Here is a 22,500-nt window from a genome sequence, read left to right on the forward strand (position 1 = left end):
TGTGGAAGAATAATAGAGAAGGGATGAGCGTGGAGGATTACAGAAAGATGGAGAGAACGAGAGAGAGAGAGAGCTACTGTCGGTCAAGATAAAAGCAAAGAAGAGTAAATAATAGATGGAGAGAGAGAACGAAATATAGTGTGACAGAGGAAGAGACTTGAAGAAGTGAGATAGGGAGAGATGTAGATAATCTTCTTTCGTGTATCATCGTCCTTGATGTTTGGTTGGATAATGAAAACGAGAGAGAGAGAGAGAGAGAGAGAGAGAGAGAGAGAGAGAGAGAGAGAGAGAGAGAGAGAGACTTGGCGCGAGAGGTTAAGGTCAAAGCAAGGTTAAGATGATATCCACTCTAGGGATGGGACGATGCGCGATATTATCGTTTATCGTGATAAAAAAACACTTGCGATAATTGTATCGTGGAGATAAATTGTATCGTGATATGATATCGTCCTCCATCATGCACTGGGATCAATTCACCTTTTATTTGCCGAGCTGCATATCCGGTACCACTTAAACCCTCTATAATTGGTAAAAGGTACTTACAATATACTATACCTACTTGATAAAGTCTTTTTTTTCACTCTCTATCAAATGTCTTGGCCAAAAAATAGCCGATCTACAAGCTACGTTGTGACGCGTTGTGAGCTTGTAGATCTGCTATTTTTTGGCAAATGTTTCGCCCCAGGATAATGAACTTTGAGTATCGTGATAATAACGTAAATCGTGATATATTTTGTCACAATAATCGTGATATGACATTTTCATATCGTCCCATCCCTAATCCACTCATCTTCAACATGCATGTCATGCACAGCCTCTGATGGAGGAGCCAACGCTGGCACGGTTCTATTTATGCAGCTTCTCGTTCTTGATGGGCTCCTCAGATTAACATGATTCATGAAGACACTGCCTGCATGCTATATGCAGTACATACATGCACACACACACACACACACACACACACACACACACACACACACACACACACACACACACACACACACACACACACACACACACGCATACAATACACTTATAAACACATGCACACACACACACATGCAATATAATTACAAAACACCAGTGCCCGCAATAAACGTATACACAAAACGCACGCACACAGTCCAAACATACTGTAATAACATACACAACACAGTCTCTGTGTGATTGTTCTCTGAGTGAACAGATCTTTCATCTCTGCTCCATCCATCTTCCCTTCTCATTCTCCCCGTCTCTTCTCTATATCTCCATCTCTCCATATATTTCTTCCCTTATTTCAATATCTCCTCTCCTTTCCTTTCCTTTCCTTTCCTTTCCTCTCCGCCTCTCCTCTCCTATCCTTTCCTCTCCTCTCCTCTCCTCTCCTCTCCTCTCCTCTCCTCTCCTCTCCTCTCCTCTCCGATCCTCTCGAAAGTGTGAAGTGCAGAACTGAATTATGCCGACGGATGGACGGAAGGACGGACCTTCTGACTTGCTATATGAGTGTTGTGTTATAATACAGATGGAATAGTTTGGGAAATGTGCTAAGACAGATTTTCGATCGTACCAGAACGCTATAGCTGGTTTTCTATCCACACACACACGCACGGCAGCACACACACACACACGCACACGCACGCGCACGCACAGTACAGAGGATGACATTTTGATGAATTTTCACTCCTGTCCCGTCCCACTCCCGCAGAAAAAATCCTGTCCCATCCCAATCCTGGGCTAGAGTGGGGAAAAAAATCCCATCCTGTCCCACTCCTGTAAAATGACTCCTGGTCCCATCCCGCTCCTGGTCAAAATCACTCCCGTTCACATCCCGCTCCCGAAAAAAATATAAAAAAATAAAATCGCGCAGATGTTTTTCTATTTTGATCCATATTATATTTGATATCATGTTTATTATTATATAATGTATAATCTTATAATGTTCGCAGTTCAAAGACCTCACTTTCCTGTGCAATTTATTTCTGCGATTTGATGAACTGGTCTGGGATGATTCCCGCTCCTGCCCACTCCTGTTGATTTTCAATCCTGTCCCGTCCCGATCCTGGCATTAATACAAATTTGACTCCTGTCCCACGGGAATCCCGCGGGACCCACGGGACCCACGGGAACGGGAATAAAATGTCATCCTCTAACGCACACACACACACACACACACACACACACACACACACACACACACACACACACACACACACACACACACACACACACACACACACACACACACACACACACACACTATTATTATCAAGGCGCATCATTCTCTAATCCCATCTGTCTCTATGGCTTCATTAATCAAACCCTCAGTTTTCCTCGCACCATCTCTCTCTCTTCATCTGTCTTTCTTTCTGTCTCTCCTCTCTTCATATCTAATCATTCCCCTCTCTCTCTCTCTCTCAATCTAATGTATCATTATCAGTGTCACTTCACACACAGTGTTCTCTCATAGAAATGTAACATAGCTACAGAAGTGGTTCTCAAACCTTCTTGGCTCAGGGCACCCCTGTGAATAACTTTTACCTCAGAATTACATCCATGTAAAAATGGCATGCCACAACTCCTACAATAGAAAGTGTTTTTCAGGATGGGAGTTCAAACTTCAAATACAATTTATTATTTTGGGGGTCGCTGCCTGAAGGTTCAGAACCACTGTTCTAGAACATTCTAAAACATTTCACACCTTTTCACCGTGATGAGAAGTCATAGGCAGACACTACTAGGGAGAGTGGGGGAAACTGACTGAGACACTTTTTACATTTGCTCCCCTCTAGGCGAACTAAAAGATATATCAGTAAAAATGTACACATTTCCAAGTAATTTGGGATGTTTCCTAACAATGGAAGTTATCAGAATGTATTCAAGACAAAAGGCAGTGAAAATATGATTGTTTTTTTAAAAAAAAGTGGTCTTTGTGTCTCACTTTACCCCAGCACCGGGTTAAACTGAGATAGACCATAGAAATCAAGGTGGTAAAGTGATTTGAGCAAGAAAATGTACTTTTACATGCAAAAAACATATGTTTTCCACAGCACTATCAGTTCCTCTCCTTCGTGGCAAGGGGGGAATTCAAGGAGCTTGAAAATATAATGGTCACATGACCACACATGTATTCCATTGCCTAGATATAGGAGGTGTCTCAGTTTACCTGGTGTCTCAGTTTACCCCACTCTCCCTTACTATACATCCATCCCAGTTGTTGGATATTTATTTGTTTTTTCTTTTTTGCATGAAAATCATCCAAATTGAAGATATTTAATATTTGCACCAGACTTCAGCCATCAGCATCTCCTGTGTAAACCTAGTCTATCTCTTGACAGACGTGTTGGCTAATACATGGAAACGCTGAACAAAGATGTAAACACCAAGATTACGGAAAGAAAAACCTTTAAAATACATTTTCTTGAACAGTAATTGTGTCGTGGTACCCTTCCTGGTCTGAAAGGCAGATAGCGGCTTCCTGTTCTCAACTTTGACCGGGTAGAAATACAGACTCTATGTAGCAATAGCGTTCAAAGATTGTGGAAGAAGAGATATAGTCTGCTGGCTTGAATATCTAGTTTAAACCTATCAGCATGGGGCCTCAAAAATCCCTTTCGGTATCTGTTGGACCCTCGTACTGAACAACGCTCCCCCTGGTCCTCCTATCTGCTGACTGTATGTAGGCATGGCCTGTTTCCCAACCGCAGCATTACTGAATCACATGGACAGATACAAAGGTCTAAAGGCCTTTGATCTGCTGCTCACTCACAGCACGAACCACTACTTCATTCATGGAATTTCCATGTGGGGTGAAGAGTTTTATCGAGTGCTATGAAACGGCCCTGAGTTACTTAAAACTGTTCTTTTTTCTCCGTCTACATTACACCAAATGTCTTTGCCAAAAATGGCCACGTTTTGAGCTTGTAGATCTGCTATTTTTGCAGAATGATCCTCCCCAGAATAAGCTGGGGTTCAAGTGGTTAAAACATGGCTTGAAAACGAGTGGCGGCCCATTCAAAAGTACACCAGTTCTCATGGTACCACCATGTCCAAAACGTCTACTTTTCAGGATTCAAATTCCAAAAGAAGCAAAAATAGCAGATTTATAATCTGCTATTTTTTAAGGGAGTTTATTTGTGAAGGGAGTCAGGAAAAGGGGGTACTGAAGCCAAATGGTTTGAGAACCACTGGTCTAGTCTAGGCTAGTCTGTCAATAATTCATGCAAGTGTTTGTGTGGGAGAGTTGTGTGTAGGCTACAGTTACTGTTATCCCTAGTGTCAACTGAATGGAACCTTCGCGGAGCGATTTGGTTCCATTTGTACTCTTCAGAGTTGAAGGAGTGTAAGTTTTAAAAATAAGAGTTAAATAGGTCTATATTCCCATAGAAAACATTGCTGCACAGTGTTTGTTCAGAGCAGGGGCCAGGCATCTCTCTTTAGTAAACAGAAAATAAATGTCCAGGTCAGGATAACACATACCGGATTCATGATAAAGCACATGGAATTGGAAGTGATGTAACAAAACAATGATGAGCAGAAAAAATCGGAACTGGAACAATCTAAGACGGGTTTTCAAAGTGGGTGACGGGGCACCCTGGGGTGCCGTGACGGCAGTCCAGGGGTGCCGCGAGATAATTTGATAATATTTGGAATTTATTTGGACACTTAAATTTGAAGTACAAAGTTATTTTCAGTCAGTTCTAACCAAAATGGCTATTATCTCAACGTTTTCCTCGCAACATAATCACTAAAATATCGTCACTGTCGGGCAGACACCTCATATCTCCAAGTTTCAAATGTGTATGTCTTTTGGTAAAGCAAAGCCTGCTTCATCATACAAGACTGTCGCACAAAACTAGTGAAAACAGCCGATCTATGAGGCGTTGTTTGCTTGTAGATCTGCTGTTTTCACTAGTTTAGTACATTTTATAGATGATAAATACAAAATGAACGGTTTTGGACATACAAGGTTTCCACCCGACAACGACGATATGCTATAAATATAAGGTGCTGGGAGTGAAAATTATAATGTAGGGGTGCCTCGGATTAAAAATGGGGTGCCCTGAGACAAAAAGGTTTGGGAACCCCTGATCTAAGATGATTGAATGTGTTCTCTTTCATGATTGGATGAAATTGGTGACCCACCTCAAAAGGTATTTTCTGTTTACAGCTGGAGATACCTCTTGAACAAACATAGCGTGGATAACAAAAAATGTTGTTCTAACCAAAACATATATCACTTACAACACCTTTAAATGAACACCAAGGACTTTATTATGAGTGTAGGCTAGCTGTGTAAATACTGTACCACATTGAATACTACTCCATTGTGTCAATGTGTTGCGGACGCTATTATTAGCGTTTCCATTAAACGTCAATGAGATAGAGGCGGCGTTATATTAGCATAATTACAATCATGAACTCTCAACTGGGAATCAATAGCACAGACTACGTTAGGGCCAAGATAACAGCGGCACCATTATAATTCAATGAGACCAGACCATGCATTGAGCTTTGACAGAACAACATGAGATCCTTTTAGTTACAATGTGAGTCAATGCTAAATAACTAGCTACAGACAGTATGTATGTACTGTATGTAAAACTAGATAAACAAATGAGGCAAATTTAACACAATTAGGGGAAACAAGTAATGGAAAAGAAGACACTGACTTAAACTATATATAGATATTTTATTATTATTAAAGCTACACACTCTGAACATTCAAGATTTTGTTGTCATCATTATAAATGATTGCAGCTAACAGACACGTTTTCAGTCTCTCTTCATGTTTAATTGTGTTAGAATTGTAAACTCATTATTTCCCACTAGTTTACAGTAGTGGTGATGGTAAATTACGAGGAACTTGCTATTGCTATTTGTGCTACAGCAGTGCTTTTTGTCATTTTAACATAAAAAGGTTTGTTGTTGAGAGTGTGTATTAAACATAGGCCTATTGCTCTGTGTTGTGTTGGAGTGATAGTGTCACTTGCGAGAGAAACAAGCAACCAGGTCTATGAAAACAAGCCCAAAATAACAACATGGGCAGGTAATTGTCTAAGGTTGTTTTAGAGCAGTGGATCTCAAACCTTTTCATGTCAAGGACCCCTAAATTAATATGTATCTGGCCACAGACTCCCATCTGAAAATATGTTGTGCCAGTGACCCCCATACAAGATTATAGCTTTAATTAGCCAATGTATATAATGTAGGGTTAAAGTGGTTAAACTGAAGCAAGCCGCACTAAACAACTGCACATTAGAAACAAGCCCAAGAAAACGCAACCTGCTACTTCCAATATTTACAAGCGACTTCAGGGGAAAACAAGCCCAGAGTCACTTAACTATGTTGATAATATACTGTATCTGATATGTCAACTTTGATTGATTGATTGATTGATTTAATTGAACACTTTATTAACAGTTTGCAACTAGCCTACAATCACAGTAAGGTACAGTACAATACATGGTCTACTAATAGTATTTCAAACCCAAGAAAGCCCATGCCTTGTTTCCATTGGGCGTCCTTTCTACTCAATTCATCGAAAAAGCTAACATCTGAAATGACAGAGATGCTGTTTCAATAAACGCACATGCATGTGAAATGACTGACATTAATCAGCCGATAGTGGTACAGTATACTGTACATACATGTACTGTAGGTCTGTGCATGATTTGATCAATAAGGCTGAGAGTGTTTTTCTAATGTGAGAGACAGATGGTCTTCATGTGTCTGGTCTGTCAGACCAAAGTACACCGGAGGAGACTGTGCATGTGATATCTGAACACAGTACACACATCCAGGTAAACAAACACTGTGTGTGTGTGTGTGTGTGTGTGTGTGTGTGTGTGTGTGTGTGTGTGTGTGTGTGTGTGTGTGTGTGTGTGTGTGTGTGTGTGTGTGTGTGTGTGTGTGTGTGTGTGTGTGTGTGTGTGTGTGTGTGTGTGTGTGTGTGTGTGTGTGTTTCTAAGAGAAAAAGCCCATAAGTCATAATTATCTTTTATCACGTCCTTTGGGAATGAGCCTTTAGGTTTTTCACCCGAAGACAAAACGGTGTCCGTCTGTATGTGTGTCCCAAAGATTACAGCTCTGTTTATAGGCTACTTGATATCCTTTTCCAGCAGGCCTGTTTAAATTGTACATTTCTTAGTTTTCTCGGTTGTCTAGTTGTTTTCCTTGCCAATAAAGTCTTTTAATTTAATTGAATTTAATTGAATTGGAGAGAAAGAGAGGGATAATTGGAGTAACTAGCTAGTAGAGTATGTCTGTCTTTAATATAGCATAATTTATACACTGTAGTACGAGTGCCCTTTGACAAGAACTGATGTACAAGCTAACAATACATACAGTACAGTACCATATAGCAACGTGCCGAGAATGTAAATGTGTTGTTAGCTTGAATGAATATAAATTAAGCTTCAGAAAACCAGTTGAAATGTGGGTCTCCTGTCATGGCAGCAATGGAAACCACTGTTCTTGTCCTGGTAAAAAAAAAATAACTCTTGTCGTGCCAGTGTAAATAAGACCTGAGATAACTGGGTCACTCAGTTCAGCCTGTTTTCCAATGCCAGGATGTCACTGGAGTTAACTGGAACCAGTGCACCAAAGAACAGGGCTGTTTACATTCAGTCTATGTATGATGATTGTATGGGAGTATGTGCACATTGACTCAGAGAACAGAGAACGCTCCCATCTCGCTAACTCAAATGCTGTATTTGACTTGCTAAGGTAGTTAGCTGTCTCAGACTAGGTCTCTAGAAGTTATATCAATCTCCTTTCTCCTGAACATATTCAGACTCATTTAACAGCCCTTGTATTCATTTTGTTGTCTGGTCCCTCTCTCTCGCTTTGCAACATTTTTCACAGTCATGTACCGGTATGAATAATTTGATTTGATTTGTTTGATTTTGGTAAAAGAAGTAATCACAATCACAATGTAACGTAAACCCAAGATATACACATGAAAGCGTAATGAAACACCTATTTCCAATGTGGTCCTGCATAAATAGAAATAAAAAAATAGTTCAATGAAATTACATAGCACAGAAGCACACGCAGCACGTCACATGAACTCTCAAGATACAAAACCACCACAAAACACACCTAAAACCCCTAACAAAATAAACAAATATCAAACATAAAAACTCAAATTTAAAGTGCATCACTAGCCTCTAGCTTTTCCAAAATAAATATGTTTTAAAGGACAGTTTAGCTTGAGACTGCCTGACATACAGAGGCAGCTCATTCATTCCAAAGAGAATAAGGGATGTGTCAGGTAATCATTCAGTTTGTGACATCTCCTCAGGGGTGTCGCACCACATTCTGGGCCCTGCATGGGTGCAAGGATTCACTGTGTGGGCCCCCCTGAATGTTCTTCATACGGGGAGGGGAACCCATTTAGACCGGGAACGCATTATTACGCATTATTTTGCTCAAAGCAGCTGCGAGCTTGTAGATCTGCTATTTTTGAAAAATCGTGAAAATGTGTGCAAGCCTTTGAATATTTCAAATCCTTCTATAAGGTTTTTTGAAAAACCTACGTTTCTATGTCAGTGGTGCTCAAACCTTTTCATGTGAAGGACCCCCAAAATGATATGTATTTGGCCACGGACCCCCCATCTCAAAATATTTAGTTCCAGGGACCCCCCTGAAGCAAAATTTGAGTTACAAATGTTCGCTTAAAAATACATATATTCCAAGATTTGCACACATTTTCACGACTTTTAAAAAATAGCAGATCTACAAGCTTGCAGCACGGCACTCGGTACTGCGCTGTGAGCTTGTATATCTGCTATTCATTGATAGCTAAATAATTAAGACCCCTCCACCTTGGGCCCTAGTAACTCAGTCCCAAGGTTGAGAGCCAGTCTTGGGGCCAACAGCCCCCTATCCAATATTCAGGTCCCTCTGCACAAACAAGAAACATTGTTGTTTGGTTCAGTCCAGAGCCAAAGTACAGAGGAGCATTACGAGTGCTCAACACTAGGGCTGTCACAATCTATACTATAATTTTGCGAATGTCTGAGTGAGTGAGTGAGTGTCTGTCTGTCTGTCTGTCTGTCTGAAACAGCGTTTCTCCTCAGTGGCTGGAGCAATTGATCTGAAATCGCATCACCATTAGCATATGAACACACCTGACATAACTGTGAAGCCCGTTTGTCACTTTCACAAATCATATGCTGTATATTAGCATTTTTATGGTGTATCTACTATCTATTCTGCATCTAGCATGAGGCACATCTATTCTGCATCTAGCATGAGGCAAAATGTTTAACCAGCTCTGTGTGTGTGTGTGTGTGTGTGTGTGTGTGTGTGTGTGTGCAGGCAGGCGGGTGTGTGTGCAGGCGGGTGGGCGGGCGGGCTGGGGGGGGGGGGGGGGGGGGGGACAGTATCTCTGTAGCCATTAAACGAAACGGGTTTCTTACATTGATGCTCCTACATCATGCAAGCACCAGTTAAAGTTACTTTCCATCCCTCATATACTGTGTGCACCCCATAACCCACACACTGCACATCATTTTGGAGCTCATATCTTTGAACGGGTAAGGGCTAGTTATAACATAATCGTCTAATCGCAATTATTTGACATAATCGCGATTATTTGACATAATCGCGATTATTTTTCACGTAATAACCGTTTCCATGTTGAAACATTTTCATATATTTAAAAAAAAAAGTCAAAAATAGTGGAAATAGCAGATCTACAAGCTCACAACGCGTCAGCTTGTAGATCGGCTATTTCCACTATTAATGTTCTTTTTTAAGTATAAAGTTGTCAAATATGTCAGTAATTTCTTTGTATATTTAGGTTATGTGTCATATCTACCATGTGCAACTTAAAAGCCTAAAAGCCAAACAGAAATGTAATTGTCAAAGACAAAAAACACAATTAAATCGTTAATCGCAATTATTTGAGCGACAATTAATCGTCATGTAAAATGTCATAATCGTGACAGCCCTACTCAACACTTGTGGAAAGTAATTTACTCAAGTACTGTACTTAAAAGTAGAATTTTGAGGTATTTGTACTTTACTCGAGTATTGCCAATTTCCAACTTCTACACCACTACATCTTGGATCTAAATATTATACTTTTACTCCACTACATTTATTTGAAAACAAATAAATATTAGATTGATTATTATTACAAAACCTACATTAACCACTTCAGCCCTATATACTGTACCTTTCGTCCATTCGAAAATAGCCGATCTACAAGCTCACAATTTCTGTACACAGACCAGCTGAGTCCATTGCATTTATGAACAAACTATTAACTAACTATTACTACTAGGATATTACTACACTGACATGGATAATGATAGTATGGATGAGCAACCTTGTGGCTGCTGAATAAAGAACAGAAGGAAAATGTTTCCAAAATGTTGGCTGCAGTGCAGACTGAAAACTGATTATACCACTGTTATGGGGAAATTGGTGACCTACCAAATTACATTATACTAGTAAGACGCCTCAGGGTGACATGCGACCTTCTTGGCCATCTGGCCAGTGATGTATATCGGACCAGTTACCCATACACGGAGACCCCTGGTACCCATATATGGAGGCCATGGACTGTATATGGAGGGAGATATGCTGTGAGAGCCCAAACATGCTTACTCAGTTATTCGTTATGTGAAAGTCCTATGTCTATGACATCTGACATTATACCCTTTTATGACCATACATGGAGATCCCTGTCTGTAGAACCAGCTGTGGTATGTGGCCGACATATATGGGCATTCCCATATGAAGTCCTGTTAGATATGGGCTTAATATTGATGACATTAGGGAACTCCATATGGGCATAAAAGGGATTCTGTTAGTGTGACATCACAGTGAAGCCAGAGCGCGATGTCAGAGCGGCAAACCCATTCTGTTAAGAATGGTTCCCGTCACATCACAGTGACGTCAGAGCATGATGTCAGAGCGACAAACCCACAGAACCACAGTGTCAGGCGTTATGCAGACAGAGATACGGACAAGATGTGACTGTTCATACTAATCTGCGACCTAAGGTCGCAATAAATGTCCCAGACGTGCTTCCAACAGTACAAAAGTCCATTCAACTACAGGATACTGTACATCCATGCATTCAACACAGCTATTTACTGCTATCTACAATCATTACCCCATTACATGCACAACCAAATACCAATGGTCATGGATTCAGTTAACTTGACTGCAGTTTTTAGATAATGACAGGAAGTCTAAAAGCTGAAATGCAGAAACTGCACTGAAATAAACTGGCTCACAAACAAATGAATGATAAGAAGAAACAGAAACAGCACCTCAGTGCCCCCCCCTTTCAAAGATATTACTTCTAGAGCCCCCCAATGTTATCAGAATGGTTGCACCACCCCTGCTGAGAAACCTTCAACATGGTTGACGATACAATACATGGACGATATTGGTTCATGGCGATACGATACGATTCGATTCAATGATATAGTAACCATTTAGCAAAGAAATGTAATCGTGTCATGAAATGCAAAGAAATGAAACGTGTCAATAGTGCATGTTTTTAAGGGGGAAATCTATTATTATGGATATAATTAGGTAAACACTGTGATTCTCTAGCAAATAAATGGACATTATATTTCAACACATATGGACAAACCTGCTCCTTGACCTGAACACAGAGATTACACACATTTATCGATAGACCAAGAGTAGCAATACATCAATATAGTAGATCATTGCAAAATAAAATAGATTTTTCGATTCAGTTACTATATCGTTACACCCCTAGTAGAGAAGTTTTTGGTTTACCTGTGAACCTCAACCTATACAGTAGTTTACTGAGGCACTATAGTGCCATTTTATGTTTACATTATTGTAAGTCGCTCGGGAGTGTCTTCCAGTGGTTCTCAACCTGTGGGTCGGGAACCCCAAGGGGGTCCGAATTTTATTTTGGAGGCTCCCCAGATTGTTTTCTCACTCAACAGTAAACAAACCAACATAAAGCTTAAGTGCAGAGAGGGTATATAAACATCTCTAAAATGACAATTTAAGGACTTTTAATACCTCTAAAATGACAAATTAAACACTGGCCAAAATGTCAAATATTAGAGGCAGAAATTGTGAAAAAAGCCGTTCTACATGCTCACAACACCTCGCGTAGATCTGCTATTTTCACAATAGAACCGTGTTATACAAAATGTAATACCTCAACTATTGTGCTCGTCACGGTGGGCGGTCGCCCAGTTAAAATATGATCATTTTGGGGGTTGCGGCCTGAAAAGGTCTGAATGCCTCAATTGTAAATTGTCCACTTACATTACACTGCTCTCGCATCTCTAGACATGTCAGCTTCACGATGACAGTTCAGTACAAAAGGGGTTCTCAACCACCCTTGGGGAGGGGGTTCCAGGGGATCCAACCAAGCTAAATTATTTATAGTTCAAAACCAAATGAACTCTTCCACTTCTGTAACTCAGAGAGTGTGTTCAAATGGAACCTCGCGGGGTCCATTTCGTCCCGTTTGCACAGTCTCAGAGTTATGGGGGTCCGTGGTGGACTATTGCATGGCAAACTGGGGGTCCTTGACATGCAAATGTTTGAGAACCACTACAGATAGCACTCTATCAAAGCAGGCTCTGTTTCAGCACTGAATGAAATACAATCTATGTTTCAGTTCTCTGTATAAAGTGTACTGGCTCTGTTTCAGCTCTGTATAAAATATCGTGCGGAAACCTATTATGTCCGTTCCTTTTTAAATTATTTTACAAATATGTAAAACCATTGTAAATATCAGCTCTACAAGCTACAGTAACAACGCTTTTGTGAGCCTGTAGACTTTTCACTCTTGAATGATGAAGTAGCTAGCATTCATTTACAACGAAAAAAGTTATTTTTTTCTGCCCGACAGCAAATATATCTTGTTTCATCTCTCTATAAAGTAGTCTATAGTGTCTTTAATCTCTGTATGAAGTACAGTGCTGCACGATAACCTGCAGCTCCAGTAAAACACGCTGTCACAAACAGGAAAAGTATTTAAATCCTACCTGAGCAATTTCAGAGATCACCTCACTCCGATCAGTACTGTGTCATTCTGAGGCCTCCTGTGTCTGTGTGAGAGAGGTGTGTGTGTGTGTGTGTGTGTGTGTGTGTGTGTGTGTGTGTGTGTGTGTGTGTGTGTGTGTGTGTGTGTGTGTGTGTGTGTGTGTGTGTGTGTGTGTGTGTGTGTGTGTGTGTGTGTGTTGACGTGTCACTGCAGGGGCCACAGTCTGTGTGTGTGTGTGTGTGTGTGTGTGTGTGTGTGTGTGTGTGTGTGTGTGTGTGTGTGTGTGTGTGTGTGTGTGTGTGTGTGTGTGTGTGTGTGTGTGTGTGTGTGTGTGTGTGTGTGTGTGTGTGTGCGCGCGCTGTGTGTGATCACATCATATCAAACTCCAAAGGTTCAGTGTCCTGGTGTTAGCTTTACGAGCCACTGGTCGTTAATGATTAACCCAGTTATCTCCCTGCAGAGAGAGAGAGAGAGAGAGAGAGAGAGAGAGAGAGAGAGAGAGAGAGAGAGAGAGAGAGAGGGATGCAACACAAATTCACACTAACATGCATGCATGCAAGCACGCACAATCGCACATACACACACAAGCTTAGATAAACTTGGATAGGGAGGTCGACTTTCAGGTAGTGTGTGTGTAATAGAGACAGAGATAGATTGCATTAAGAGAGATTGCATTAATATATGTTAATTATTTCTATATAATGTAATATCGATGTTTAGTTGACTATTTTCGTAACTGTTTCTTTGTTATTTCAAAACATATGGAAATATAATCCAATATTGAATGCAAGCATGCACGCACGCACACACACATGCTTGCTCTTCATGGGGCTATATACCAGGGGTCTTCAACGTTTTCAGGCCAAGGACCCCTTATAGCTGAGAGAGATATGAAGCAGGGACCCCCCACTACGTATTGTATAAAATACAATTGTGTTTCAGGTTAAAAATGTTAATAGATTTCTTAGACAGCTTAGACTTGTTTGACAATACTATCATCATGTAGGTTGTTGGATTGTGTACTTTTAGACATTGAACTATTTGAATCGTCAATACTTAGTCTGCTCTTCTTTTCTCTTTGCACCAAACCTCTTTGCTGCGAGGCGTTGTGAGCTTGTAGATAGGCTATTCCTGGCTAATGTTCCACACAGAATAAGGATACTCCAAGGGTTCAAGTGGTTAGTGTAGAAAAAATAAAGTTTCTATCACACAAAGATTTGGAGGACACCCTGTAGTTGTGTAGTAACTCTGAGGACCCCCTAGGGGTCCCGGACCCCCTGTTGAAGACCCCTATACAGTACATACACAGGCCTACATACAGTATTAGAGTAAATACACAAGTTAGTACAAAGATACTTCCCCCCCCCCCCCTCTCTCTCTCTCTCCTTCCATTTATATTTATCTTTATTTCCTGTCTTTCTTTAGTTTTATTGCATTCGTTTTTCAGAGTTCTAGTGTTTTCTGCTGTTGTGATCACAGGAGAATCACAGCCGGTAGAGTGAAAGTATTTCCACCCCCTCGTGGGTCAGTGCTGGTATTGCAGCATCTGTTCGCCAGTCAGAAGACGGGAATAGGCTCTGCCAAAGACAATGGTAACCAAGACTGCATGGTCAACTTGATTTCCTGTATCTTTGTCATGTGGGTTTAGGAGACCTGTGTGAAGACGGTTGGTGATGTGCCCACTTTGCGTACCATTAGGTGTCAGGCATGGAATGGCATCTTAAATTAAAGATCTTTGGCTTTGTGCTCATTAGTGTAGTGGCAGGCTAGGCTTTCAGAAGGTGGCATACCTGTTTCGTGTTCCAGTTAATTTTCCCATAGCTTTGTTTGATTGGCTCAGCTGCAGATTTGAACTGGAAACACTTGTAAAGGTGTCATATGTTGTTGTTGTTTGTTCTTTTTTTTTGTGTGTGTTTTTGCTGCTGAACCAGTCAAATGAATATATTTTCTAACAGGACTTCATATGGGAATGCCCATATATGGAGGCCACATCGGCCACATACCAACAGAATCCATATATGGCCAAGACAGATGGCCAAGACTGCCCATATCTGTGTGGTTCTACAGACAGGGATCTCCATGTATGGGCATAAAAGGGTATGATGTCAGATGTCATAAACATCATAGTACATCATAGACTTTCACATAACGAATAACTGAGTAAGCATGTTTGGGCTCTCACAGCATATCTCCATATACAGTACATGGATCTCCATATATGGGTACCAGGGGTCTCCATATATGGGTAATTGGTCCGATATACATCACTGGCTAGATGGCCAACGTTGCGTGTCGCCCTGAGGCGTCTTACTAGTATAATATACTGTAGGGCATAGCACTTTTTCTTTTTTGGTCATGGTTTCCAGAAACAGTGTTGACGTCGGCGTGGGAATCTTGTGTGTGGCTATTTCTAAATGCAGCCTGTCCATCCATCATGTGTGCTGTCGGCTTTAGCCCAGACAGGAAGTAAACAGGAAGTGGACGCCAACAGCTCCAAGATTCAAGATACAAGATAACTTTATTTATCTGTCACAAGGAACATAAATGTTACTTTGATAAGGCTCAGCGAAATGCAACGAGTAGAACACGTCCTGTTTGTCAAATAGCCGATCTACTGTAAGCTCTTAACAGTGAGCTTGTGGATCTGCTTTTTTTGAACATTTTGGCTATATAATTACATGCCCAAAATATGGATGCCAGATTTAATATAACGTTGCACTAGCAGTAGTAAGGTCAGATGCAGTGGTGGACACAGTATTCAACTCCAGTACATGAGTCTAAGTATATACTCCTGCTAGGGAAAATTGCTTAGTCAAAGATGTACCTATTCAAAAGGAACAAATTACAAAGTACATATTCATGAAATATTGTTTTTCCAGAAAACTCCAGAAGATCACAACGACGCATAACACTGTTGTATACTTGCAGTGGTGTGTTCTAGACTTTTTTTGAGGGCATACTATAAGTATAATCTATGATCCGCGGCTATTCGTGTGGCCAGGGCAGACGCCAACTTTGAAAGGTTCACAAGGGCAGACACTATTCATATTTTTATTTCCGACAGCAGACGCCGTATACGTGAGTGTATGTATGTACAGATTTTTACAGTCTATGGGCTGGTTCTCTTGACACATCACTGTGACATCACAGGTGACATCACCTATGTAAAAGTCCATATATGGGTATTCTGCAGAATCCCTTTTATGCCCATATATGAAGATCCCTGATGTCATCTATTCACTGGCCAGATGGCCAAGAGATGCCCCATATCTATGTGGCTGGTTCAGATAGGGATCTCCATGTATGGGCATAACATATTGTATGTTGTGATGTCCTGGGAACCACTCTAACAGAATCCCTTTTATGCCCATACATGGAGATCCCTGATGTCATCAATATTAAGCCCATATCTAACATGGGAATGCCCATATATGGAGGAAGACAGCCCATATCTGTGCGGCTGGTTCAGACAGGGATCTCCATGTAAGAAGAAGTACATGGATCTCCATATATGGGTAACTGGTCTGATATACATCACATTCACTGGCCAGATGGCGTCTTACTAGTATTAGTAGCAGTGATAGTAGGAGTAGTACAACTTACTTAGCAGCAGCAGTAATACTAATAGCAGTAGTAGTAGTAGTGTTAGATCCTTACTGTTGTCATTGCTACACAGTGAATGGAATTCCCATGGCTCCCACTATGTCTGAGAGCTCTGACCCAGGGACTATCTGTCCACACATGCACACACTCACAAAGGTGTGTGTGTGTGTGTGTGTGTGTGTGTGTGTGTGTGTGTGTGTGTGTGTGTGTGTGTGTGTGTGTGTGTGTGTGTGTGTGTGTGTGTGTGTGTGTGTGTGTGTGTGTGTGTGTGTGTGTGTATCAGTGGATGAGGAGATGCGCCCCTTTGGGTCCCCAGCTGGTTCAATGCCTTGCACGGTTGCCTCTGCCTTCAGTGTGTGTGTGTGTGTGTGTGTGTGTGTGTGTGTGTGTGTGTGTGTGTGTGTGTGTGTGTGTGTGTGTGTGTGTGTGTGTGTGTGTGTGTGTGTGTGTGTGTGTGTGTGTGTGTGTGTGTGTGTGTGTGTGTGTGTGTGTGTGTGTGTGTGTGTGTGTGTGTGTGTGTGTGTATCAGTGGATGAGGAGATGCGCCCCTTTGGGTCCCCAGCTGGTTCAATGCCTTGCACGGTTGCCTCTGCCTTCAGTGTGTGTGTGTGTGTGTGTGTGTGTGTGTGTGTGTGCGTGTGTGTGTGTGTGTGTGTGTGTGTGTGTGTGTGTGTGTGTGTGTGTGTGTGTGTGTGTGTGTGTGTGTGTGTGTGTGTGTGTGTGTGTGTGTGTGTGTGTGTGTGTGTGTGTGTGTGTGTGTGTGTGTGTGTCCAAGTGCAGAGACACTTCTGGGACGTAACGGCCAACCGGGCATGGATAATATAATCTTGTGAAAAGGAAGTGTGTGTGTGTGTGTGTGTGTGTGTGTGTGAGGCATATGTTTGTTCCCCCGATGATGAGCAGCCAGCGATGCATAAATGTGTAAAGTAAAAATAAACACTCCTTACATTCACCCAGTAATGACTAATTACAGCCTCTGCATTAATCACAATGCTCCTGACCTCAACCGTGGACCCTAACCTACATAATCCTAAACCCGCATCTAACCCCTGGACATTAATCTCAAGTCATTCTAAATTTAAGCCTCAACCCAGGGGCGTCACAGGGGGGGGGGGGGGGGGGGGGGGGAGTGGGACTGAGGGATTGAGTTACTAGGGCCCAAGGTGGAGGGGCCTTAATTATTTTATACTTTAACTATATATTAACAGATATAGAAGCTCGCAGCGTGGCACTTGTAGATTTGCTATTTTTGAAAAGTCGTGAAAATGTGTGCAAATCTTTCAAGATTTTTAAGCCAACATTTGCAACTCAAATTTTGCTTCAGGGGGTCCCTGGAAATAAATATTTTGAGATGGGGTCCGTGGCCAAATACATATCATTTTGGGGGTCCTTCAAGTGAAAAGGTCTGAGCACCACTGACATAGAAGCATTTGAAATATTCAAAGGCTTGCACAAATTTTCACGATTTTTCCAAAAATAACAGCTCTACAAACTCGCAGCGTGAGTTTCTATATCTGCTATTTTTCAATAGTTAAAGCACAAAATGTTAGTGAATCCTTGTACCCAGGGCCCAGAATTTGGTGCGACACCCCTGCCTCCTAACCTAACCTAATCAGTGTGTGAAATGAACAGAGGCTTCAATGCGTGCATTTTGTTTCGGCTGCATAATCTGTCATTGATACGATGAGGGCGGCTTGGTGTCAAAATATTGGCTTTATGTTTAAGCTATAGGGCAGGGGTCTTCAACGTTTTCAGGCCAAGGACCCCTTAGTTGAGAAAGAGATGAAGCAGGGACCCCCACAACCTTTTTGTAGATTCCATATAGTTTCATTGTTTAACAGTACGATCGATCATCAGTGTATTTATTTCAGTGTTTTCCGATATTTAACCACTTGAAAGTATACTCAGTCTGCTCTTTTCCCCTCTACACCAAAGCTCTTTGCTGAAAATAGCCGATCTACAAGCTCACAACGCCTCGCACCGTGAGGCGTTGTGAGCTTGTAGATCTATTTTTGGCTAAAGTTCAGGTGGTTAATATAAAAAAAAATATATATATATATATATATATATATATATATATATATATATATATATGGCTGCTGTGCATAGAGCCTATTGAAACTCGCAATGGCGCAACTCAAGGGGCTCATGGCTGTCTTGTTGTAACTTAGTTTGAGTGTGTTTCCAATGTTTTTCATGGCAACATCACCTCGTTTTTCTTCTCTAACTGTCCTAATGTAGAAGGCACCGTGGTATCAACGTTAAACATTAGTCTACCTCGGGATCTAATCCATTGCTCTGTTTATTTATGTAATGGGCTTCACAAATTATTTTATTAGGATAAAGCTTATAGGATTAAGTTTATAGAAAAGGACTCACAGACTGGCCTGGACACTGAACACCATATATGTGCATAAAAGAGTTCCAGCCAGACAGACGGATACAACGGGTAGGACTATTCTGGAACCGGAGACAGTTCTGGAGGGACTGCTGATGGCGGAACACACTTATTATTAGGCAGACATCCTGTGGTCAAATTCAGGTGTCCTCGAGGTCCAAAATAACTAAGCAAAAGTAACAGAACAGACTCGGGTAAGAGTAACAAGAGTAGAGGGATGTCATGTCATATTAATTTACCGAATGTCTGTCCGCCGTCTGACATCACTGATACTGTGTCACCACCATGGTAACAATGCCCAACTGACATCACTGACTAACATCACTACATTGCTCAAAATTTCAAATTTGGAGATGACATCACATACTGGCCTGGACACGCAACACCATATAGCCTATGGGCATAAAAGTGTGCCAGCCAGACAGACGGATACAACGGGTATTGCACAACTAGACATCGATGGTGACTATTCTGCCCAACGGGCACCGGTCTGGGTTCTCCAACATTATATATATATATATATATATATATATATATATATATATACCGGTATATATATGGTAACACTTCACCTGAGCGGTGTGTGTGGGTTCTTCAGTAAATATTAATGCTGGTCAGAACTGCTAGCTGGACATTCCCTGAATATCTGAACACACAGAACTCACTGTGTGTGTGTGTGTGTGTGTGTGTGTGTGTGTGTGTGTGTGTGTGTGTGTGTGTGTGTGTGTGTGTGTGAGTGTGCATAATCAAGTTACACACACACACACACACACACACACACACACACACACACACACACACACACACACACACACACACACCTCCTCTCCTCTCCACCACAGAGCTGCTTGAGGAGTGTATACAGTATTTTCTGTCGTTTCTGTTTTTAAGTTAATTTATTGGTTCCAGTGTCCTTGGCTGTCAGCCGTGTTTGAGTTTCTCAGGGAGGATTCTCCTTTTGGCGGGTTTAATGTTAGGCCCAAAACACTGATCTAAGAAGAAGATTGTTTGTACACACCTTGGTCAAACCTTTCATCTGGTTCTGCCGAGATGGCCGTCTCATGGCTGACATGCAGGAACTGGGCTCAGAGTGCTGGCAGTGGAACCAGAGACGTTCTGTAATGTTTTTCAGTCCAAGGCTAAGAGAGAGATGAAACACTATATTGTATCAAACTTTGTTGTTGTTGCAGATTAAGATTTTTCCTAGATTTCCTAGATATATTTATAGACTTGTTTGACACACATTATCTGAACCCTCAATATTTCGTTAACATTTCATTGTACCTCATGACAATAAATTCAGATTCAACTGTTGGCCTTTTCCTCCTCTACAACCAATATATGATCTACAGCTATTTTCATCTATGTTCAGCCATGTTCAGCTAGATCATATTTTCAGCACATGTTCCCGTTCCCCATCACACAAACAACTAGTGAACTAGTAGTAACTCTGAGGACAGACACCTTTAAATACTCACGCACCCATGTAGTGCACCCACAAGCATGCGGGCACACGCACACACACACACACACACGCACACGCACACACACACACGCACACGCACACACACGCACACACACACACACACACACACACACACACACACACACACACACACACACACACATAAAGTATTTGCTATTTCTTATAAATTCAACTCTAGGCCTATCTGTTGTAGTGTGGATTTTCCACACTACTTCCACAAGCATTAAAGCCCAATGAGAGAGAGAGAGAGAGAGAGAGAGAGAGAGAGAGAGAGAGAGAGAGAGAGAGAGAGAGAGAGAGAGAGAGAATTTTCGTGGTAAACCTATGAATTATGCATTGACAGTTGAGGGGAGGAAGTAAGATTTGCCTATTAAAGACTTTTGAAAAGTGGGTGCGTGTTAAGACTACACACCACACGCACACACGCACACAGAGGCCCGCACACATACGCTCTCTCTCTCTCTCTCTCTCTCTCTCTCTCTCTCTCTCTCTCTCTCTCTGCAGCTTCATCTTACTCTGTGTATGTTCTTCGTGCGGAGCTGCTGCCACTGCATCATGTGATGTGATGCCACCCGAGTTAATGATCAAAATAAAATGATACAATAAACCGAATTTCATCGAGTCGATCCATTTTGGGTCAGGCAAGGCTACTAGGTGTTGGGACAACCGCTTTCATTTGCCATCAATTCTTCGATCTCTTTTTGACAGTCAGAGAAAGTTTGACGGGAGCTTTTTAAGGGTTTCTGTTTCATATTCACCGTCGCTCCGCTCCTCCGTTCGTTCGTAACGTCTTTGCTCCGACCTTGGTCAACATGACGTCTGGCGTGGAGGAGGACTTGTCCAAGCTTTTACTGATGAAGGACTTGCGGATCAGAGACATGGAGATGCGGCTGCAGGAGAAGGACGAGGAGATCCAGGAGTTGAAACGGAAGCTGCACAAGTGCCAGTCGGTTCTTCCTCACGTGGACCGGACCCCCGCCGGACCCCGGGTCCGCATCAGAGGGCAGGGCATCTCGGCCGAGCCGCTCCAGGCGTCCCGGTGCACGGAGGACTCCGCAGCCCTGAGGAAATACTCCAAGACTGAGAGGTACTGCGGTGTAGGTGCCATGGCATCAAACGTGACCCTCAGATTTATCCATTTTGTAACTGGTCCACTTGGTTACATGTAGCCTAAACTCTCGGAGTAGTTCAATTAAAATCAGCCAGCCAGCCAGACAGATCTGATCTTTATTGATCAATGTGGCCACTGGCCAATGTAGAGTGGTGTCATAGAAGAAAAAGCAGTTTTAGGGTAGATAAGAGTAGGGAATAGGCCTAAAATAAGACAAATAGCCTACAAAATTAAATAATGACTTAGCCACAAATGCAACTATTGCCATCCGCACTCAATATTTTTATTACCATCATCATCATGATCATGATCATGATCATGATCATCATCATTATTACTTGCGCCAGCAGAGTGCGCAAGTAATAACGTATGTACATATGTTTGTATAGGCCTACGTATGTAGTATGTATGTATGTCGCTGCCCAATCAGGGAACAGCATTTCTGGCAACGTCATAATTAACAGCCAATGAGGGACCAGCATTCCTGGTGATGCCAGTGGTGATGTCAGTGGAGTTTGGTATATAAGAGCATTCCAGCGGAACTCAAGGTGTGCTCTGCTGGCGCACAAGTAGGCCATGTATGGCCTACTTGTGCACAATATGCAAGTTGGCACCTTGACAGAGTGCAGTTCTAGTTATAGCCTATCATCATTTGAGCCATGAAGTCATCGTGAAACTATTGCAGTCTGTCTGTCTGTCTGTCTGTCTGTCTGTCTGTCTGTCTGTATAGCTGGCTATGTAACTCAAGGTGATGGAACGTCACATTAGATCTGTAATAACTCTGTGTCTTTGATGGTCAAAGGTCAAGGTCAAAGACCAGACTAATTGAACCACTTAAACCATATAGGCCTACAGTAATTCATTTACCGGGGTCCCTCCAGGAGTCTATCCTTTGCCACCCTCTTTTTTTTTACCCCCCA

General features: G+C 41.8%; 1 protein-coding gene across 4 annotated transcripts in view; it reads right to left on the reverse strand.

Moving 5' to 3' along the window:
• Nucleotides 1-13,078, reverse strand: part of a1cf (apobec1 complementation factor) — a 36,037-nt gene extending 22,959 nt beyond the window's left edge. For all 4 annotated transcript variants that reach the window (XM_080747994.1, XM_080747993.1, XM_080747992.1 and 1 more), the window contains exon 1: nt 12,984-13,078. The gene's annotated coding sequence lies outside the window, so the exon portion shown is untranslated. The remainder of the gene's footprint in view (nt 1-12,983) is intronic.
• Between the last annotated feature and the right edge of the window lie 9,422 nt (nt 13,079-22,500).

Source organism: Nannobrachium achirus, assembly GCF_963921795.1.
Source record: "Nannobrachium achirus genome assembly, chromosome: 18".
Classification (NCBI taxonomy): Eukaryota; Metazoa; Chordata; class Actinopteri; order Myctophiformes; family Myctophidae; genus Nannobrachium; species Nannobrachium achirus.